Source organism: Megascapheus bottae, chromosome 2 (assembly GCF_031878675.1).
Source record: "Megascapheus bottae isolate mThoBot1 chromosome 2, mThoBot2.hap1, whole genome shotgun sequence".
Taxonomy (NCBI): domain Eukaryota; kingdom Metazoa; phylum Chordata; class Mammalia; order Rodentia; family Geomyidae; genus Megascapheus; species Megascapheus bottae.
This window is the reverse complement of record NC_143510.1, coordinates 58,850,236-58,870,657: the sequence shown is the minus strand read 5'-3', so window position 1 is coordinate 58,870,657 and position 20,422 is coordinate 58,850,236. Positions and strand designations below refer to the sequence as shown.

Here is a 20,422-nt window from a genome sequence, read left to right as displayed (position 1 = left end):
TCTACACCTGACTTGTTTTCAGTAACTATTTGTGAGTGTTCTTTATATTGCTTCAGAGTCTAGAAAAATGCGACCCTAGTACCATTTAATCAGTTATTCTTTTCATAGAATTTTCCTGTTTTTTTCCTCTTGTTTTTGTGAGACAAGCATACAAATCTTGCCTTATAACCCAATTAGATAGCCCATGATTCGTCCTGCCTCAGCCTTCCATGTGCTTAGCATTGTAGTCTCATGCCAGCATGCTTGGCCCACTTTTTACTGCTGAGGTTTGAAAAGAGTTTGAAATGAGCAAAAGCTAAGGCAATGATTGCCTATCTGAACATTTCCCTCCTCCCTAGAGGAATATTCTTGTTGACTTCCATGGCATAACATCCTTCGACTCTTACAAGAAAGAACTTGTTTCCTTGTACTTGTAGCTTCAGGCAGAACGGCAATAGCACCTTGAAGCATGCTCACAAAGTACAGTTGGCATCCATCTCATCGAACTATGGACTTCCTGCACTGTGCGGCTTGGCAGGTGGCAATGAAAGGAACCAAGTCTGGCAGCTAATAAACAGCTCTGACTCCCCAAGTGGTTCCATAAATGTTCATAGGGTACTCCACATTCATCCCGTTAAAGCAGACAAGGCCTCTCTTGACCTGGTCTCCATTCCAGGCGCCCTCCTTAAATGAAAGATATCACCGGGACAACTATTTAGAGTTACCTGTACAGCAATCACTTGCTTCTGAAACACAGAAACAGCCATAAAATTACATTAGAACTCTTTTGGTGTTAATGTGGTGCTACATATCATCTGAAATTAAAAGAGCTAATACATGTGAAACACTTGGCTCCAAGCAATAGGAAGCACTAGGAGAAAAGCATGACTGTACTGAATTATCCTTATTTATTTAATATTAATTAATTAATATTGGGTAAAAAAACCTTGATCACATATATCATAGAGGGCTATGTATATAGAAGATCCATCTTTTACTTGGATGCCCTATTTTTTCTCTCTCTCTCTCTCTTTTATTATTTTTTTTTTTTGCCAGTCCTGGGCTTGAGCTCAGGGCCTGAGCACTGTCCTTGGACTTTCTCAAGGCTAGAGCTCTACCACTTGAGCCTCAGCACCACTTCTGGCTTTTTTCTATGTATTTGGTACCGAGGAATCGAACCCGGATCTTCATGCATGCTAGGCAAGCACTTTAACCACTAGGCCAAACTCCCGGCCCCTTCTCTCTCTCTCTTTTATTCTCCCATCCTTTCTCTTTTTCATTGTTGCCTTCTCCCTTTCTTTTTTCTTTTCTTCCCTTCTCCCTTCTTTCTTTCCTCTCTTTCTTTTCTAAAAATTATCTTTAAGGAGTTGTACAAAGGGATTACCATTCTACAAGTTAGTTTATAAGTGTAATGCATCAGCCGGGAGTTTGGCCTAGTGGTTAAAGTGCTTGCCTAGCATGCACAAAGACCCGGGTTCGATTCCTTGGTACCACATATATAGAAAAAGCTGGAAGTGGTGCTGAGGCTCAAGTGGTAGAGCTCTAGCCTTGAGAAAGTCCAAGGACAGTGCTCAGGCCCTGAGCTCCAGCCCAGGACTGGCAAAAAAAAAAAAAAGTGTAATGCATCAATATCACTCCCATCCTTTCTTAACTTTTCCTTCCTTCCTTCCTCCCTCTCTCCTTCCCTCCCTCCCTCCCCCCTCTCTCTTTCTTCTCTCCCTCCCTCCCCCCTCTCTTTCTTTCTTCCTTCCTTTCTTTCTTTCTTACTGTCTTTCATTCTCTCCCTCCCTCCCTCCCTCCCTTCCTTCTTTCCTTCCTTCCTTCCTTCCTCCCTTCCTCCCTCCCTCTTTCTCTCTTCCTTCATCTTCTTTTTTTTGACTTTTTTTTTTTATACATTAGCTCTCTGTGTCATCGAGGAAGGCCTTGTGGTTTAGCCCACGATTCTTCTGTTTCTACCTCCAACGTGTTGGCTTCTCCTCTGCTTTTCAAGTTTTTCTTTTCTATGCCTAACTTGTTTTTGGTAACTGTTTGTAAAGTGCTGGAAATGTAACCCCTGCCAACAGCATAGTGTTTTCAACTTTTAAGGTTCACTGGCAAGTTAAAATACAAGAGCATTCACGAACCTGGATGTTTTGGCCCAAGTCTATTTCCTCTCGTAGCTCATCTTCCCGTTCACCACACTCCTTCCCCATCATCCTACAGCACAGCAACAGGAGCAATTTCTTGTAATTTTGTGCTCTAGTCACCATCAAGCTCCACTTTTACCAATGCCTGACTGAGGGCATCTCAGTTTGCACAAAATTGAAAGAGATCTTACAATGCTTTATCACTTTTTCTATTCCTCTTTTTTGGTTGTGTCACTGCATGGCTATTTCCTGCTTCTTTTTTTCAGATCACCCATATGGCTTGATTGGCTTTACATCAATAAGTTACAAGGAAAAACAAAACTTCTAACACTGTTCTTCCATAGCTCTTTGAATATGTATTCTAGATTCTTTCCCTGTAGTACTCTAGATGAGATGTTGGGCAGTTTGTCCCATTTTGTTCATTACTTTTGGACAACAGTAAGTCCTTCATGGACACACAGGAATGACTTTATTTGAACATATCACTTGAGAATATATCATTTGCTTCTATATAGTAACACTATTGTATGACAATGTACTAATGTTCATTTTTTTCCCAACTCTGCACCCAGCTTCAGTAGCTTGAAACTTCAATATATGAGAATTTACATCAAGGAAGCTAGCAAATTCAGCTGGCTTCCATACTCCCCAAGATTGTTGTTGAACACTTAACAATTTACTGCTACTCAGAGCTATCTTCAATAATGTTAAGAACTAGAAAGACAGAAGATAGGGTCCACGGTAAGACAGGATAGCTCTCTTTCCATGAGTTTACACCCCTATGGATCAAGAGATGCAGAATGTTCAACTTACGCATCTCTACATCTCCAATGCTTGCAATTCTTGGGAGGTCGGATTGATTCCTCTTCTCAGGTATCCACCCTTAATACATTTTCAAGTGCAAGTCTGCAGGAGAGAAAGAAGCTCCTGCAGCTGCACATTCCTTGGCAACCCACACCATAAATGCTTTTGCAAAAATGCCTCACCCAATTTTTTAAACTGTTCTGGGTTATATTTAATAGTCAAGGAAAAATAATGACTTTTAAATATGCCCCTCCACAATTAGACCACTGAAGCAACAGAGACACATTAGGACAATGGAGTCTAGGAAACAACGCAAAAATACCTGCAGGCATGGGGGTGGGAAGCAAACTATCTGCAGGAAAAAGGGAGAATGTAGAGGTCAAAATTTGCATCTACCCAGTCAAATTGAATAAATGTGAATGACCGGACGAAAGAAATGAGCTCTCACTTCACTTCAAATGGGCTACATTTGAGCATTAGATTCTCTCTGCATTTTGTTTTTCTTGAGCAGACTCAGAGAAGACTTAAAGGCGCTATTGTCCCTAAAGGGAAGGAGGTAAGGAGCACACTATCTCTGAAAGTGGAGTCATTTATGCACATCTTAGACTCAGTAGATTGGTGTCATGATGGTTGTTGAAAATGTAAGAGATGTTAAAGAAACCTATAGATTATAAATTTTAAAAAAACACCTAAAGACACTCAGAAAAGAGCTGCTGAATAGAAATGCCCCAGCATAAGCTTGAACTATGACCCCACCAGAGGCTTTCACCCATTGATATTTGGACCTACAAATATCTTTTCCATCTGTCCTACAAGAAACAGTACCAGGTAACTAATGTGGTCATCTTGCTTATGATAAGCATTCTTTCTAGTCTGGTGCCCCTGTGCTGAAGTAGTTGTGAAACATTTTGAATACCATAGCATCCCTAACCCGACCATCTGAATCCCAGAGTGCGCCAGAAATGGAAACCATTAGACTTTCTTATGCTCCATAAGTGAAGCTATACATATATTCCAAAATCTCTATTACCTTTGGCAGAACTTTGTATAGCCACACCTCAGATTTGCTTCTCAGCCACTCAAATAGCACAAGTAAGAAAGACTAGTATTAGTGGTTCCTCTTTAAAACACATTTCCCCAACTCTCTGGGTTAAGCAATATATAGAGTCTATATTTTCTCTCACATGACCTTGGGCCCAGCAGAGTAATATTTCCATACACAGATTATGGTTTAAACCTACATATGAATGTGCGGTTTCTGCGGGTTGCAAATCCTGGTGATTCAAAGTCTCACGGATCTGAAATCAAGACACCATTTTGTGGTGCTAAACCCCTTCCAGCCTCACCCACAAGGCAGTCAGAATTCAGTGCCTTATGGTTATAGGCCTAAGGCCCCTGATCCTACTGGCTGATTTCAAGGTCATTATTAGCTCCCAAAGATAGCTTTCAGAACCTAACTAGATATCTTCAAATCACAGCCAATTTCATTAATGCCAAAAGGAGACTCTCAAACTTCTTTGAACTACAGTCTTGACTGACATAGCTAATCGGAAGACCTCCAATCCCATCCTATCCCCATGTTTCATCCCACAAGCAAGGGAGCAGATTACAATGAATGCAGACCCTGGAGGATCTTGGGGAGCAGATTAGAACATTGCCTACCCTGTCATGAGACTCTTGTGCCCAAAGACATCAGCTTAATTTCTCTGGGCCCTGTGCTTCCTCAAAACTAGAGCTGTACTACTGCCATGTAGAGGTTATGAAAAGTTCAAGGGCTAACATCTGGATAGTGTTTGACACATGAAATACATTCAAAAACTGACTTCTCTGACCTTGGCAGTGCACATACCACTGCTTACAGGTACACTGGGTCAGCCTGGCTGTTCTTGTGTTCTGGTGATCACCAAGCCAGATCTGACACTCTCCAATTTCACATATGGATGCAACAGATAAAATAAGAAAACAATGGCTTGCTCTATCCTTGTTAGAAAAGGATCTCCTCTTTTAGATGAGTCTCTCAAAACTCTGTTCCATAGGTATCACTGGTTCCCATTTAACAGGTGAAGAAACTGAGGCTCACAGGGGTTTCTTGTGTACCCAAAGGCACATGTGAATAGATGGCAATGCTTAGGATTGGGACTCACTGCTTGTAACAGGATATCCCACCAAAGAGTCACTGATAAACCCAGAAATGTGTGTGTGTGTGTGTGTGTGTGTGTGTGTGTGTGTGTGTGTGTTTCATGAGGAAGGAATGCAAAGAATTTCCCTTCCCCTGGGGGAGAAGGCTGGGCCCCTTTCCCTTCACCAGAGAGTACACAGATTTTCTAGTGTTACGAATATCTACCTACTTCTATTGAGAGTAAAAGGCACACAATGAACATTTTTGTAAATGAAAATGAAAGAGGAGAGAGAGAAAGAGAGAGAGAGAGAGAGAGAGAGAGAGAGTGCTCTGGATTTAGGGATGTCAACCTATTTCTCCCACTACTTAATGCTGGATTGAAGGTCCAAATAGTCCTTCATTGTTGAATGTTATTATTTTCATATTTCAAAAACATTTGGCACCAGAAGCAAGGTCAATTGAACAACTGGTAAATTCTCAATTTGGGAAACAAAGAAAGAAAATAATAATAATAATAATAATAATAATAATAATAATAATAATAACAAGCTACCCAACAGGCTAAACTCAGTATTTTCTGTCCAACTACAATTAAAAAAATTATATTCACAGAGAAAGATGGTTTCAAACACCTCTGAAAGGTAGGAACTTGAAAAATGAGAAGCCAAAGTTGACATTGAAGAAACTATTTGCTTTTGTTTTAGTTTTTTCTATGTTGCATTTATTAGCTTTTGTTTTTTTGCAAATACTCATTCAGTTACATATGCAACAAATCAGGGAGGCAATAAAGTACATGGCATTTGGCAAGAAAAAAATGGTATTCAACAAAGTGTTTTAAATAAGTTTTTCAAATTTTTAATGAAATCTTAACTTCTCTGTGAAAGATGAGTCACAAGGTTATAATTGCTATTACAAAGAAATAGCATTATGGCTCATATATTACATCTAAATCTTTTTTGTGGTTCAAAATTCTACAACAATTCTTTTTGAATTTATATACTTTTAAAATTTTTCATTAAATTCAAAATAACAGTGATATATACTTAATGATGCCCCCACTGCTGTGTGATATCTTGATATATGTATGCATCACATGCTTTCTTACTTCACTTAGAAGCCTGGCTTCCAGAAAAAGAAGAAAGTTAGCATAGCAACTTTGAAATGGATGCAGGTCACACTTACATAACATGTAGCCTTTATACATGATAAAATGAAAGGAAAGGTGAGCTACCAATGGGTGTATGTGTTAATGTGAACCGTAGTTTATTTAGCAATAGAAGAGAATTCCAGATTGCTTTCAAGTATCTCAGAGTTATGAAGTAAAAAAGGGGAATTGTTGAAACTGAAGGTATCAGAGGATGATGTTTGCAGATGGATTATGATTTCCTTTTCATCATTTCACCAACTGATGTGTAATCAAAGAGAGCTTCCTGGTAGCTAGCCCACTTAAGTCATAGATATGATGACCTGACCATGTCTCTGTATCTGTTCTGGACACCACAGGACTTCCTTTATAGGAGAGAATAGACCCTTAACCAGCTATGCCTACTGGCAAGAATCTGTTAATGGCGAAAACAGCAAATTCCTGAGAGTGACCTGTCATGTAATGATAGTGAAAATGTTTTAATTAACCAAAGACACTACTGAGAAACATACCTGGGTAAGAGTAAACAAAACAAAACAAAACAAAAAACCAAGACAGCAAATAGAGACACAACAATACCAAGTGAAGGGTACCAGAGTTGTCTTCTACCACAGTCCTCATAACAAAGGCAAACATATTCTCTTTCAGAACTTTGAGAAGTGCTATTTGGGGCTAATCTGGACTTGGGAAAATCAAAGGATATGCTTGGAGGACAAAGACAGAAAGGGCTGTCCCTAGAAAGGGTAGGTCTTCAAGCCTGCGAAGGGAACAAAGGCAGTAACAGGTCATAGAAAGAAACAGTTGCACTGGGCACAAAGCAAACCCGTGTGCCAGTCATAGACGTTTTCATTCCAGAACTTTAATTCCCAGCCATGGACAGAACACAGTAGAGTTCCTTATCTTCATATGACTGTAATGGAGGTAGACATGGTTTACAATGAGAGTTTATGATGGCCAACACAATACCTTCTTAATCTTAATCCTCCTTTTATGCACCCCTGGTGAGTCCATATAACTATATAACAGATATTGATATTTTTCATAAGCATCCTGAGGTAAGGTTCTTGGATGTAATTTGATTCAGTCAAACATGCTTTCTTGCATCTGTGTGCAATGAGGTAAAAAAAATTGGTTCTACATTGTGATATAGAACAAAAAGAAGAAAGAGGAGGAGGAAGAAGAAATAAGAAAAGGAGAGAGGAAGAAAAGGGAAGAAGGGAGGAAGGAAAGGAAGAGGAGGAGGAAAAGAAGAAGGAGAAGGAGATGATCTATAGCTCAACTTAGTTCTGACAACAGCATTTCTGAAGGGATGGAAGAGTCCAGGCATCACCCTCTCTTCTAAAGCAATAGCCCCTCTGCATTGTGGGAGAAGGCACGGGGCAGGTATTTCAGGGAAATATCTGCAGCTCCCAATCTCTATCCTACAATGGTGCACATGCAGAAAGCTGGGATGGATGAAATGTGAGCGGAAGTGATCACTTCTGCACAGCTTCCTAAGGAATAGTACAGTGTTTCAAATCTTCTTCCTCTCCTCTATCCTGCTGTTTTAGATGCTGGGGGCAGGGGAGGGAAGACCACCACAAAAGCCTTGAGACAGAAACCATGTGCAGAGAGATAACAAGCAAAGAGAGTCAGGGTCTCTGGGACTAGAGCTCATCATGCCATATATAGACCACTGACTTCCAATTTTTACACCGAAAAAAAAATGGAATGCCATGTTGTTGTTTAAACTACTAGTGATAATATTTTTGGTTTGAGGGAATTCATAACTGCCAGAGAACAGAAAGACCTGGATCTACTTAACCTGAAGGAAAATGATTAAACTTGATTTTATTTTCCAGAAGAGAGGTCAGGTCTATCCCCTATGGCTTCACAGGGTAAATCCAGTAACACAGAAGAAAATTTCAGGAAGATACAGACATACAGACAGATAGACAGACAGACCCAAAATATCACAGGAATTGGCTGCTAAGGATTATTGCTTTTAATTGAGGCCAATTTCTCACGTCAGTGTTATCATTGTCTCATCTTTGCAGGGCAAGCTCAGTGATTAACATCACCATTTCTCCAGTAACTGGCCCAGGCAAGTAGGGGGTAAAGTTAAGTTATATGACGAAAAGGATAACATGTATCTGGGGTGGTGTAGAAGAAAAACCTTTGTAAGGTCCAAGAAGAGATAGTTGAGGACAGATCCTTTGCCAGCAGCAAGTAGAATCTCAGTGTTATTGTTCCCTTGTTTGGTAAAATGAGCCTCAAAAAGTGGGTGCTGTAAAGTGGACATTGTATAATAGAAGTACGTACAGGAAATGATGGCTCCAGGAAGGAGCAGGGTAAACTCTGGTTAGGCATCCCCCCATGGGGTGTGCCCTAAGGATGGACAGAACAGAAAGAAATGGCTGATACCCTTTCTGCTTTCAGAGACTTTGGCATTTGGGTCACATCGTAAACCAGGCCATCTTGATCCCATTCAGCAAATCTGAACTTTGTAAGTAAAACTATAATCAGATGTTTTTCTCACAATCAGTGTTCTTTGTATTCCTTTTATCCTCCAAACTAATTCAGGTGTGCCTTCTTTTAGAGAGCCAAACACAGTATATTAAAACCTAAACCTGACAACATATAAATGAGGAGGTGAACATTCACATACCAAAGAGATTCTGAACACTCACTTCCTGGGAGGGAAGCAAAGATCTTGTAAGTGAAGCTACATTGTTAGACTGAAATTGGAATATCTCTGGAACCAATGAACTAACGTTGATTTAAGACCTCCTTAAGACATCAAGGATTTTAAGGCTTATTACTTGAGACACTCTTGTGATTAGGTCATTCTGCCCTCACAGGAGTGTGTTTGTGGAGTCTGGCAGTACAATACAGGGTATTGCACAAAGAAAGTTTTCGATCTGTTAGAATGGAGTAGGTTATTTTAAATAAAATTGACTGTTTAGAAAAACATTCATAGTAACAACACTATTTTCCAGGATGCTTTTGATAAAGAGCTCTTATCCATTCTATGATCCTAATCATTCATTCATTTATTCATGTAGTAAACATTCCTTACAGTACATTGGTGGGCCATGGCCAGAAAGTAAAATTTGCATTCCAAAACTCAAGAAAATCATTGTGTTCTTCTCCATAATCCTACAAGTCAGAGCTGGCTCAAAGACTCCATATGTCTTTTCCTACATTCCCTGGTCCAGAGAATATGTATTTCTAGAGCCAAGTCTTCACACTGAGGCTCCCTAGGAGCAGACCATCAGGGAAAGGGGTGTAGCTGGCCAGAAGAGACTGAACTTTCCTGTGATGAAATGGGAGGAGTCAGAGCTTCTACTGCCCCAACAAACAGCACTGTGGAGAGGCTGTCTGCAGGAACCAGGTGCTAGACACAGGGTGGCTGTTCTATGGGATTCCAGGATATGGGGATAGAGTTTCAAGAGTGACATAAGCAGGGGTCTTACCGGAGGAAGAGTGACTTGGTCTGATGGGTGATTTTTAACAAGAGAAACCAAGGGTGCACTGAGCAGCCTGCCTCTTTCTTTGTTTTAGTGGTGGGATCCGCCTGTCTCTGAGAAGAGAGTACCCACTTTTACCCCCCAGGTTGCAGGAAAGAGATATGATGACTAAATGCTCACTGACTGGGTTGCTCAATCTGTCTGGTTCTGGAAGCCAACTTGCTGAATAGAAGAAACATGGGTCCACTTCAGCTTTATCTATAAAGTATATTTCACATACATTTATATATCTATCCCTCAGTTCTTTATTTCTCATTGGCAAAGAGCTTGAGTGGGAGAAAGTAGGGGTGTCCATTTCAAATGTGAGTAAGATTTGTAAGAACTCAGGTACCACAGGCAGGAAAAATCCACCCAACCCTGCTGTGATAGTGGGCCAAGTTACCTCAGTAGATGCTGCAGAGAGCGTGCAGGCTGTATCACTGGGCCCCAGGGTTATCTTCTAAGACAGTCAATCAACAGTCAACCTCTACCTGAGAAAGGGAGGCAGGAAATTTCAGGCACACTCAGCTTTGTTGCATGTCTAAGGAGGGTGGTTCTTTTTGTTTGGTTTTTGTTGTTGCCTTTGCTTTAGACCTCATGAGGCAGAAAGAAAGGAAGGAGAAAAGTCTGAGCATTGTTAGAAGCCTTTCATTGTTAGAAGTTTTCATTGACCGGATACTTCTGTAGTCACCTAGCTATGTGGAATGCAGGCCTGAATAAGGACTCACAAAGTGAGAATATTCAGAGACAGCACTGAAAGTTCCAGGATGAGTTGGAAGAGCATACTTTTACTAGTTGTGTTGTGTTTATTCACTGGCTGAATGTTCCTGCTCTTTACCATTTCTTCTATTTGTAAGTAATTTTGAACTATCTGCGACATTGGTACTTCTATTAAGATCATAATCATAATTAATTTAGTTTTTTAGAGAAAAATGTATATATAATTCACCTTTAAAAGAAAACAAAACATTTTTGATATGCTTAATTGCCTAAGGATAGAATATAGAGAAGGAGAAAGAGAGAGAGAGAAATGGCAAATCATAAAACAGAGAATGTAGAAGAAATATAAAGCTTCCTAAAATAGTAGAAAGATTTTTCTGGACTGAGATACAACACAAGTGTCAAATCATCTGTCTAGCAAGTGTGAAAAGTTTTGAATTCTAACTCAAGTATCATCATTTTTTTAATGATGGAAGTTCTACTTCTTGTATAACAAACCACTCCTGCTTAATGGTATGAAAGAACTTGGATATGATTAAGCTCATGATTTTGGAGATAGGTGTTTCAGCGGGCCACAGCAGAGATGGCTGATTTCTGCTCCAATACCAGGACCCAACTGAGATGCTTTGAGTGGCTGGAGATGATCAAGCCAGTTTGACTGAAGATCCGTATCTCAGGCTCTATTCTGAATATTGGTTGTATTCCTGTGTTCTTCATAAAGACTTATTTGAGGGGGAGCCAGGAATATTCAGGTTGGATAATCTTACAGTGATATGCTAACCTTTTAGCTTTGCATTTGGAGTAAGTTCACATGCATGTCTTTGTAAGCAACACTGTCCAAGACAAAAAGTTTATACCAGGAGAATCTAAGAGAGCTTTAATGATATTTTTCCCTTCCAGTGTACTCCTTGAAAAGAAGGTGATTTAATAAAATACTATTGTGAATCTGCTGAGCTTGGGTACTTATTTGCAAGGCTGCATTACCTAATTCCCTCCAGATTTTAGAATGTATGTCATCTGGACTCACTGATTTGTGTATGTTTGGAGTTTTCAAGTATTCCTTTACCTGAGTTGACAGAGCATATATTTGACAGAATAATATTTAAAAATAGAAGATGGTAAGCAGATGGTCAGCATCTTGACTGGAGAGAGATCTTTTTGAAAATGGTTTGTGAATTCAGACCTTGCTTTTGTTTACGTGAATGTCCTTTTACATATTTGATTTAATCACCAATGGAGGTCTTGAAAGAGCTAAGTCCCTGCAGAAATATGTCAGCCATCTCCTCTACCTGAAATAAAGGCTCCCTCACAGAAAGAAAAGACACAAAAAGAGGTAAAGAAAGTTCCATCCTCCCTGCCGCCAGATGTATCTATTGCTACCTAAATCATGGAGGTGAAAAAACCTTTTCGTGATCCCCTGTGCCTGATGCAGCTCCATGTCTGTGAAAAAAAGCATGGAATTCTATCCAGTGAAAACAAGGAAGAAAAGAAAGAGGCAAAGGGAAAAGAATGACAGACAAAGACTTAGGCTGAAAAGAATTTCTGATGATCTGGAAGTGATCTCCTTTGTGTTAGTGAGACAGGTTGATGAGAAAGCACAGAACTGATATCTAAAATTTTAAAAAACACATTTTTACATGTATCTATAAAGTTTCATTTAAAACTCTGACACTGCACAAATGGCCAAGGGAAGCTTGAAGAATCAGTATTAGTTTTCTCCATACAGATTTTTCTTTGATGGTAGCGTGTACACGCTACCATTAAAGCGGGTCTTGCTTTATCACACATGCCTAGTCCTACACCACTTTTCCCACTGGAGGTGGAACAAGAGATATGTGTCATCATGCCTAGCTTTTTTTTTCAAGATAGATCTCATGGACATTTCTGCTCAAGCTGTTCTGGAACTATGATTCTCCACATTTTAAGTCACTAAGAGTTTTTCCTTTCCCAAGCACCAACATACACATTCAGAGACACATGCATACAAGACTCCTCCCTGTCCAGGAGAAAGATAGTCCCCGGAATTAATTATCATCCACTTCCTTCCTCTATCAAGAAAGAAAATCCGTAAATTATAGGAAGTAGGAAAAAAACAGATTCAGTTTAAAATATATTGAAAGATATTTTAAATCTGACTACTTTTTAAAAAAATTTTTTGAATCATTGACCCTGGTGACATGTTTGAACTTTTTAATCCCAAGAAAGTTACTTTTTTCCAAACTAAGGAGTTTATTGAGCAGTCTCACTGAACACAAATTCCTGATACTTGTTGTTTTCTTACTTGTTAGAAAAAAAATACGAGTCCTTAAGGAAACAAACATACTTGCCATAGGGTCAATTGATCTGTTGACAAATTGCTATTATGTGAAATAAATTTTAATGGTATCATATACAACCATTATATAAGTTCTTTTTAAAATAATTCAAAACTTAATTTTTTTCTCTTTAGAATTTTCTTGCCTTTAACTTTCAGCTCATTCGTTCAGAAAAATGGATTCTCATTAGACAGTCTGAAACAAAGTCATTCATCAAAAAATACTTCTTAAACACATAGCTTAAGGCCTTTTATCATAAACTTATAGGTGAAGAAAAGAGAATAAATAAGGGGTAGGGGGAAGGAAATAGGGGAAAAAACATGAGAAGGGGTATCAATGTGTGAGAAGTAATGCACCTACTACCTGACAAATGTAACTGTAACCCCTCTATACATTACCTCCATAATAAAAAACAAAATAAGAAAAAGATTAAAAAAAGAAATGAGAAAATATATGTGCTGACTTTTTTATTCTGACTCAGAAAATATCCACTGCTGGCTAACTGAACAATTAGGAAAACCTTATAAACGTTAATGGTGCTACTCAGGGCTATGTGCATATAGTCCTGAGTTATGCCAACAATCTATTTCCAGTATCATGCATGGAACAAATCTTTTTCCTACTGGAATGATATGTTCCCCCTTTCAAAATAAGTCTGCCTTCTCATTTCCAAATTGTAAGTTGTTTTTTCTCTCTATGAAATTTATTCTCAATCAATCCTCCTTGTATTTCTGTTGTGTGGTTCAATGTCTACTATAATATTAAATTCAATAGGAAAACAAGGGGAATTTAGCATATTTTCTAGCACCAATGCTTGAAACTATATCAAACTAATATCTTAAAATACACATGTATATGTATTTGTAGATAATGAGTCCAAACAATACATTAGGGACTTGATATCTTTAAGTATCTACTTTCGAAAGCCTTCTTTATTCAGAGAAAATTTGGCCCCAGTTCAAAGACCAGGTGACTAGCCAGCCAAATGAAGATCTGCAAAGGCTATGATGGTTTACTTTTTTAGGGGGAGGGGCGGTGTTTTTTGTAATTATTTTAAAAGATGTGTTTTCTAATTAGAATGCAGGCAAGCTTCCCAGAGATGCCAAAAGGAATCTAGCCAGCAGTAAGTCCTAAGGTTTTGGGCTTCTGACATTATGCACAATTTTTCTGACATATGTCTTAATTACTCAGAAATACTTTAAACAATAATCAAAACATTAAAATAGGTCTTGAGGCCTAGGAAGGGAGTCCGAGAACTGAGCAACGCAGTTCTCCAGGATAGAGACCCCATTTCTTCTTTTGTGTTATGTAGCAGTGGGTATAAGGTTGATGGTCAATAAATAAAATATTCACATCATTTTGAACTTCCAGGACTGGCGGTCATTTTCATAGGGAACATGAATGATATTTCACAAATACTGACAAGCAAAATGGTACCATTCTGCAGCTAGATTTCTCTCCAATACTTGCTGATGTCCAGATAATCAGACATGATTCAATTCTGTATATTGTCTTAACTGTCCTTAGAGACCATTCAGAATTTAAATAATATGCTGCATGCAGAGTATGCTATACTTGAGCATTAGTATAGTAAGAATAACAGAAAAGAAATGCCTGTTGTTAATACACTCATTGCACTCCAGAACTTTCTACAAGTCCACATCTACTGACCTAATCATACTTCACATACTTATTTATAAGAAATATCCATGTATAAGGCCAAGAGTTTGGCATACTGGTAGAATGCTTGCCTAGCATGCACGAAGACCCAGGTTTGATTCCTCGGTACCACATACATAGAAAAAAGCCAGAAGCAGTGCTGAGGCTCACATGGTAGAGCTCTAGCCTTGAGAAAGTCCAAGGACAATACTCAGGCCCTGAGCTCAAGCCCAGGACTGGCAAAAAAAAATGAAAGAAAGAAATATACATGTATAAAATACTGAGAGACCACATTGGAAAAACTTTAAGGTCCAAACCAGCCATCTGAATCCAAATTCCTCCACTTTCAAGTCTTGACACATATTTATTGCTTGACTGAAACCACGATGTGTTTTTTATTATTATCATTAAGTAGCTGTACAAAAGAGTTGCCATTCATCAAAGCAGTTTATGAATACAATGCATCTTGGTCAGTGTCATCCCTTTTTCATCATTCTCCCTATCCCTCCCAACCTTATCCTTTCCCTCAATTTTCTTAATTTTGTAGAACATGCATTGAATTTTATGACTGCATTCTCTGCCCCTTCCTCCATTTATCTACTTTTCCCACAACATTCCCCATCCCCAATTGAGTATTCATTTTCTGGCTGTGATATGTATCTTGACTGCCTACAGGGCAGGTCAAAAAACTATTTCTGCAGAAGATGTTTATCTAAGCATTTAGGCTTCACCTGCCATACAACCTTGGTTGCAGCTACTTCACTCCCTAGTGTAAAAATAGCCACAGACGTGTGAAAGACTGAGTAAGATTGTGTTCTGTGTAACCTGTACTTACAGAAATAGAAATTTTGGTCCAGCCAGTCCCTGAACTGCACAGAGCATTGGGAGGAGTTGGAAGTAGGGCAAGTCTAAAACTACCAGCAGAACATGCATGGTGAAGACCAGTAAAAATTATTCTCATCTGGGTGCCAGTGGCTCACGCCTGCAGTTCTACCTACTCAGGAGATAGAGAACTAAAAATTGCAGAACTAAGGATGGCACCAAAGCTTGTAAGACTCTTATGTTCAACTAACTACCAAGTGCTGAAAGTGAAACTGTGGCTTAAGTGATGGAGAGCTATCCTTAAGTGAAAAAGCTAAGGCATAGTGCCCAGAGCCTGTGTTTGAATCCAAATATTGGAACAATAGCAGCAACAACAAAAAAGGTATTTTCCATTTTCAGTCCAAGGGACTCAGGTTGTTAAAATAAATTCAACTTTTACTTAATGCTTTTGTTGGATCTTATTAAATAAAGATTGCTTCCCACTCCCATTGCTTGCTTTCTGGCTAATTTCCATTTTGCTTGAGAGAGAGAGAGAGAGAGAGAGAGAGAGAGAGAGAGAGAGAGAGAGAGAGAGAGAGACAGAGACAGAGACAGAGACAGAGAGAGAGACAGAGACAGAGAGAGACAGAGAGAGAGACAGAGAGAGAGAGAGAGAGGAGGGCTATATATCTAAGCAATCTAAGCAATGTACCTGCATATTCTGCATACTCTTAACAGCATTATTGTAAAATAAAAAAATTAGAAAATGGAGGTGTGGCTTAAGTGGCAGAGTGTCAACCTTAAGTAAAAACAAAAGCTGAATACAAGGCCCTGGGTTCAAGCTTTAACAAAATAGAATAGAGTAGAATAGAAACCAAATACACACAGGTAAGAGTAGACACATCATGATTAATGAAGCAGGATGTTTTAACTCTTTTGGAAGTGGATGATAGCCAATCACAGGCAGATCAAAAAGATGATTCAGAAAAACTGGATTAGGAAGTGATGACCACATTCAACTCTAAATGTATGGCCTCATAACAAGGCTAATTTTGAAATTGAAAAACAAAAACCCTGCATGGCTAAGCATAAAGCACGTGCATTTTTCAGTTAGACTTAACTAGATTTAAACAGTGTCTTCACCTTAGTAATTCTGTAACATTGGAAATTTTCTTTAGTTTCCTTGGAACACAATATCTCATCAAAAAACAAGGGTATAATAATGTTTTTCAGGATTTGAGGGTTACTTTAGGTAACCTAGCACAGACCCTGGCACATGATCAGCTGTGACATCCTACCTAAAAGAATAATAGAGGCTTTGTTATAAAATTTTACCAAAAGCTGGCCATTTAGGGGAGAATCCTGCAACCTGGGCTCCAAATATTAGACAGAATTAAGTAAATGGTTTGTTTCAGTATTTGTAGGAGAAAATGTCTATTGCTTTCCATCTCACAAAGTAACAGTTACAATTAAATGCTTAAAAGGCTTTGAACTTGTCACACAAGCTACCTGTACATCCCAGGTTTCTTTACTCTACACCTCTTCAACTATTCTCACAGATTCAGTCCCTGAGATTCTCTCTTAGGTAAGAAATCACAGATTCAGTAAATGGCAAGGCCAGAATTAAGTCTAGCAGTGAGCTAACCAGGTCTTCAAATGATTAGCCATGGGCAAAGAAGGCCAACTTTTTCTCTTTGAAGACAGGTCTATGACCACCCAGGAGTTTGCCACACTGGAGAAAGTAGCTGAATATTTACATAGAAATGTGAGCTGAGGACAACATGAAGCACGTGTGTTCTGAGGTCCTCCCAGCCCCAGTTAGCTTCTGGAAAGAATTCAAGGTCAAAAATGTTTCATGGGATATCTCCCCTCAATGTGTCTCAGTCCTGACCACTGAAATAATGTCTTCATCCTCACTAGCTATATGGAAAAAAAAAATTTGGATAATTCCTACTTAATTACCAAGTGGGTGCCAAGAAAGAATCTTTGATATTCAGATATGAGAGTAGACTTATTTTTAATGAAAATTTAACCACATTTATACAGGAAACTGATTTGGAGCTTAATGTGAGAATGGCCTTTCAAATCCTAGCACCATTTAACTAAAGACTGGCAAGCTCTGTACGATATATACGACGGCCTGGCAGTGACATTTGGAAATGGAACCCAGAAAGATTTGGCTAAGTTGTCTTCTAATATGTTTGTTGAACATGTATATTTGAACCTCTAATATGAGCTCACATTTTTTCAGTTATGAAACATTGATAGGAGTTAAGCAAACAAAGATAACTGCAATGATAGCATTGCCTTAACTTCAAGAGGAAACAGAAGCTAGACAAGTAGCCAAAGATTACAAGAGATCCCAGGTGCCATGAGAAAGGAAACACACAAGGTAGACATGCAACTTAGCAAATGTTGTGGAAAGGATTCTTCTTCTTCATTTTTATTTTTTTGGTCAATTGTGGGGCTTAAACTCAGGGCCTGGTCCCTAGCCTCTTTGTGGCAGGATGGATTCTTAAAGCAGTTGACAATGAGTCTCAATAGACTAATGGTTATAAATTAGATGGAGGAAAGAGTATAGAGCTAACTCAAGTAGGAGGAATCACAAAAGCAGCTGGGTGTGGTGGCTTAAGCCTACAATTGGAGTTGGAAGGGTAAAAACTGAGGGATAGTGGTTCCAGGCCAGCTCAGGCAAGGAAAAATAAAAAGAAGAGAGTTTGGAAGATCATTTGAAGTAATGAATGGGCATGGTGGTTCAAACCTGTCATTTCCACAAGCCTGAGGAAGCACAAGTAGGAGAATGGAAACCCAGTTCAGCTCAGCCTAAAGTGAGACCCTAACTCAAAAATAACCAACACAAAGAGGGGCTGGAGACATGATTCAGAGCACCTTCCTGGTAAGTGCTAGACCCTGAGTCCACATATATAGTATAGGAGCAGAAGAAAGGCACAGCCATAGAAACAGACCAGTGCTTCAATCAATCTAAAAGACTGCCATGATTCAAGAGGTAGAGTGCTTGACTAGCATGCATGAGGCCCTGGGTTCAATTCCAGGAAAGAAGGAAGGAAGGAAGGAAGGAAGGAAGGAAGGAAGGAAGGAAGGAAGGAAGGAAGAAAGAAAGAAAGATTGTCACCAGGAGCTCGTGGTTCATACCTACAATCTTAGCCACTCAGGAGGCTGAGATTTGCGGGGGTCAAAGCCAGCCCAGGCAATGAAGTTGGTGAGACTCCTATCTCCAATTAACCACTAAAAAGCCAAAAGTGGTTCCAATGGCAGAGTGCTACTAGCATTGAACACAAAAGCTCAGAAACAACACCCAGGCCTTGCATTCAAGCTGGAAAGAGACAGGGATGGTGGGAGGGAGGGAGAGGTAGCGGGAAGGAGGAAGAGAGGAAGGGGAAGCCTACCTTAAGCAGGTCAGATCAAATTCTGGGAGGACTCCTGGGAGCTGACATCGCCTGCTGGTTGCCCATGCACACCCTGGCCAGTACAGTTGCTAGTAAGAGGGGCCACAGCTAGTGTTGTCAGCTAGCGCTCCTACATGGGCCTCTGCGGCCTGCCTGGGTTCTTCACATTGGGATGTCTAGGTTCCCCAAACAGGTGTCTTAAGAGAACCAGGTAGAAACTAAATCTTCTTGGATTACCAAACTGTTGAAGTCTCTGAATCACTTCTACCATGGTCATGAGACCTCACGGAGTTGAGAGAACAAATTGTGTTGTTTTGTCAGGGAGCCATCCACGTCAAGTTGCAGAAAGAGCATGTATGAGAGAGATCTTACTGCAGCCACCTTAGAAAGTACAGTCTTACATGAAAACATGATTGGAAACAAGGAGACTGGAACCCTCCCTGTCTGTTGTTTACATTCCCTAGTTACTATCATGTGGCCTTCATCTCTTTTTCCTGTGACATTACTCTCTTGAAGATATGGTTTCAAAAAGTGTATTTTTTTCTTTTTGAGGTGACAGAACTACTTTATTAAAATACATGAGTGGAAGCTAAAACAGGTGCCTGCATTTATGGTAAAGCTAGGTGCGGACATGAATTTGATGAATAGCTTGCAGTGACTACATTAAATGACAACATGGCTGTCAACACTAGCCTCTTGAAAGACCTCTTTCTCTTGCTTGTGTAGACAGTTAGGCATATGTTGATGCATTGTGCTCATCCTGAACAGAGATTGCATGCCCCAGTTGGAAAACGTGAAATAGGAAAATAGAGAAAGGATGAGTTCCATAAGTGTGCTTATACCTTCGTGCAGTAAGCCCAGACTTTCTCATCATTGGGCTGTTTTCGTCCTAAGTGACCCTGTCTCCAAATGACAGAACCAAACCAAGTCAAACCAAGAACTTTTTAGTGAAGGCATCTCAGCATTGGTTTCAATTCCAGCAACATTCTGAATGACAATTGAGTTCATTGCAAATGGATAAGAACTCTAAATCTTTCCAAGCATCTGGCAAAGACCAAATATTTGTTATTTTACATGTGGGGTCTTTTAGAAAAATGTCTTCCTTTGATTCACTGGGCTAAGAATAAAGAAAAGGGAGGGAGCAACAGTAGACAGACAGACAGACAGATAGACAGACAAAGACACAGAGATGCAAAGAGACTGAGGGAAAGAGGAGGATGAGGAAGAAAACTAATGGTTAGAGGGGGAACTGTATTAGGTATTTAGACTTTAAATTCTATTTGAATATATTGGCTATGCTTATTTTGATCTTTTTTCTGAATGAAAAGTCACATGTGACATGAATGTGATTCTGTAGTGTAAATGTGAACAAAACAACCATTAAAGTGTTCATTCAATTATTCTCTAAAAGCTGTCCTGAGTATTAGAATCTAAGGTGATGAACAATATAGTTTTTCTCATAGGGAGCAAGTGTATCACTTGTTGGTCCTTCAAAATTGGTGGAAAAATAGAGTTAAACCAGAGCAACTGGAATAGTGCCCTTAAAACGAAAGTTAAGTCTGTGAGCTATTTCAGAATTGCCTTTCTGTCTTCTTTTATCTCCTCAAGAGAACAATATGCTGCCTGACCTTTCTCTACTCCCGCAAATTGATCTTTCAGCCTTCACTGCCCAACACTGTGCCCTCATAAATTCCTGTTATGCAAACTCCTATGTGGTAAGCTTGTGGCTTTAGCAGTGATAACATCGGGAGTGGCAGTAGACTAGATATGACAGTTTAGGTTCATTATATCTGAGTTCAGTATATCTACTGCCGGAATCACCCAGGTTGAGATGCATTCATTTAAAATTCCTTACAAATA

General features: G+C 39.4%; 1 protein-coding gene across 1 annotated transcript in view; it reads right to left on the bottom strand.

The window, feature by feature from the left end:
• Positions 1 to 20,422, bottom strand: part of Hmga2 (high mobility group AT-hook 2) — a 212,855-nt gene that overhangs the window by 162,405 nt on the left and 30,028 nt on the right. The gene's annotated exons all lie outside the window — the stretch shown is intronic.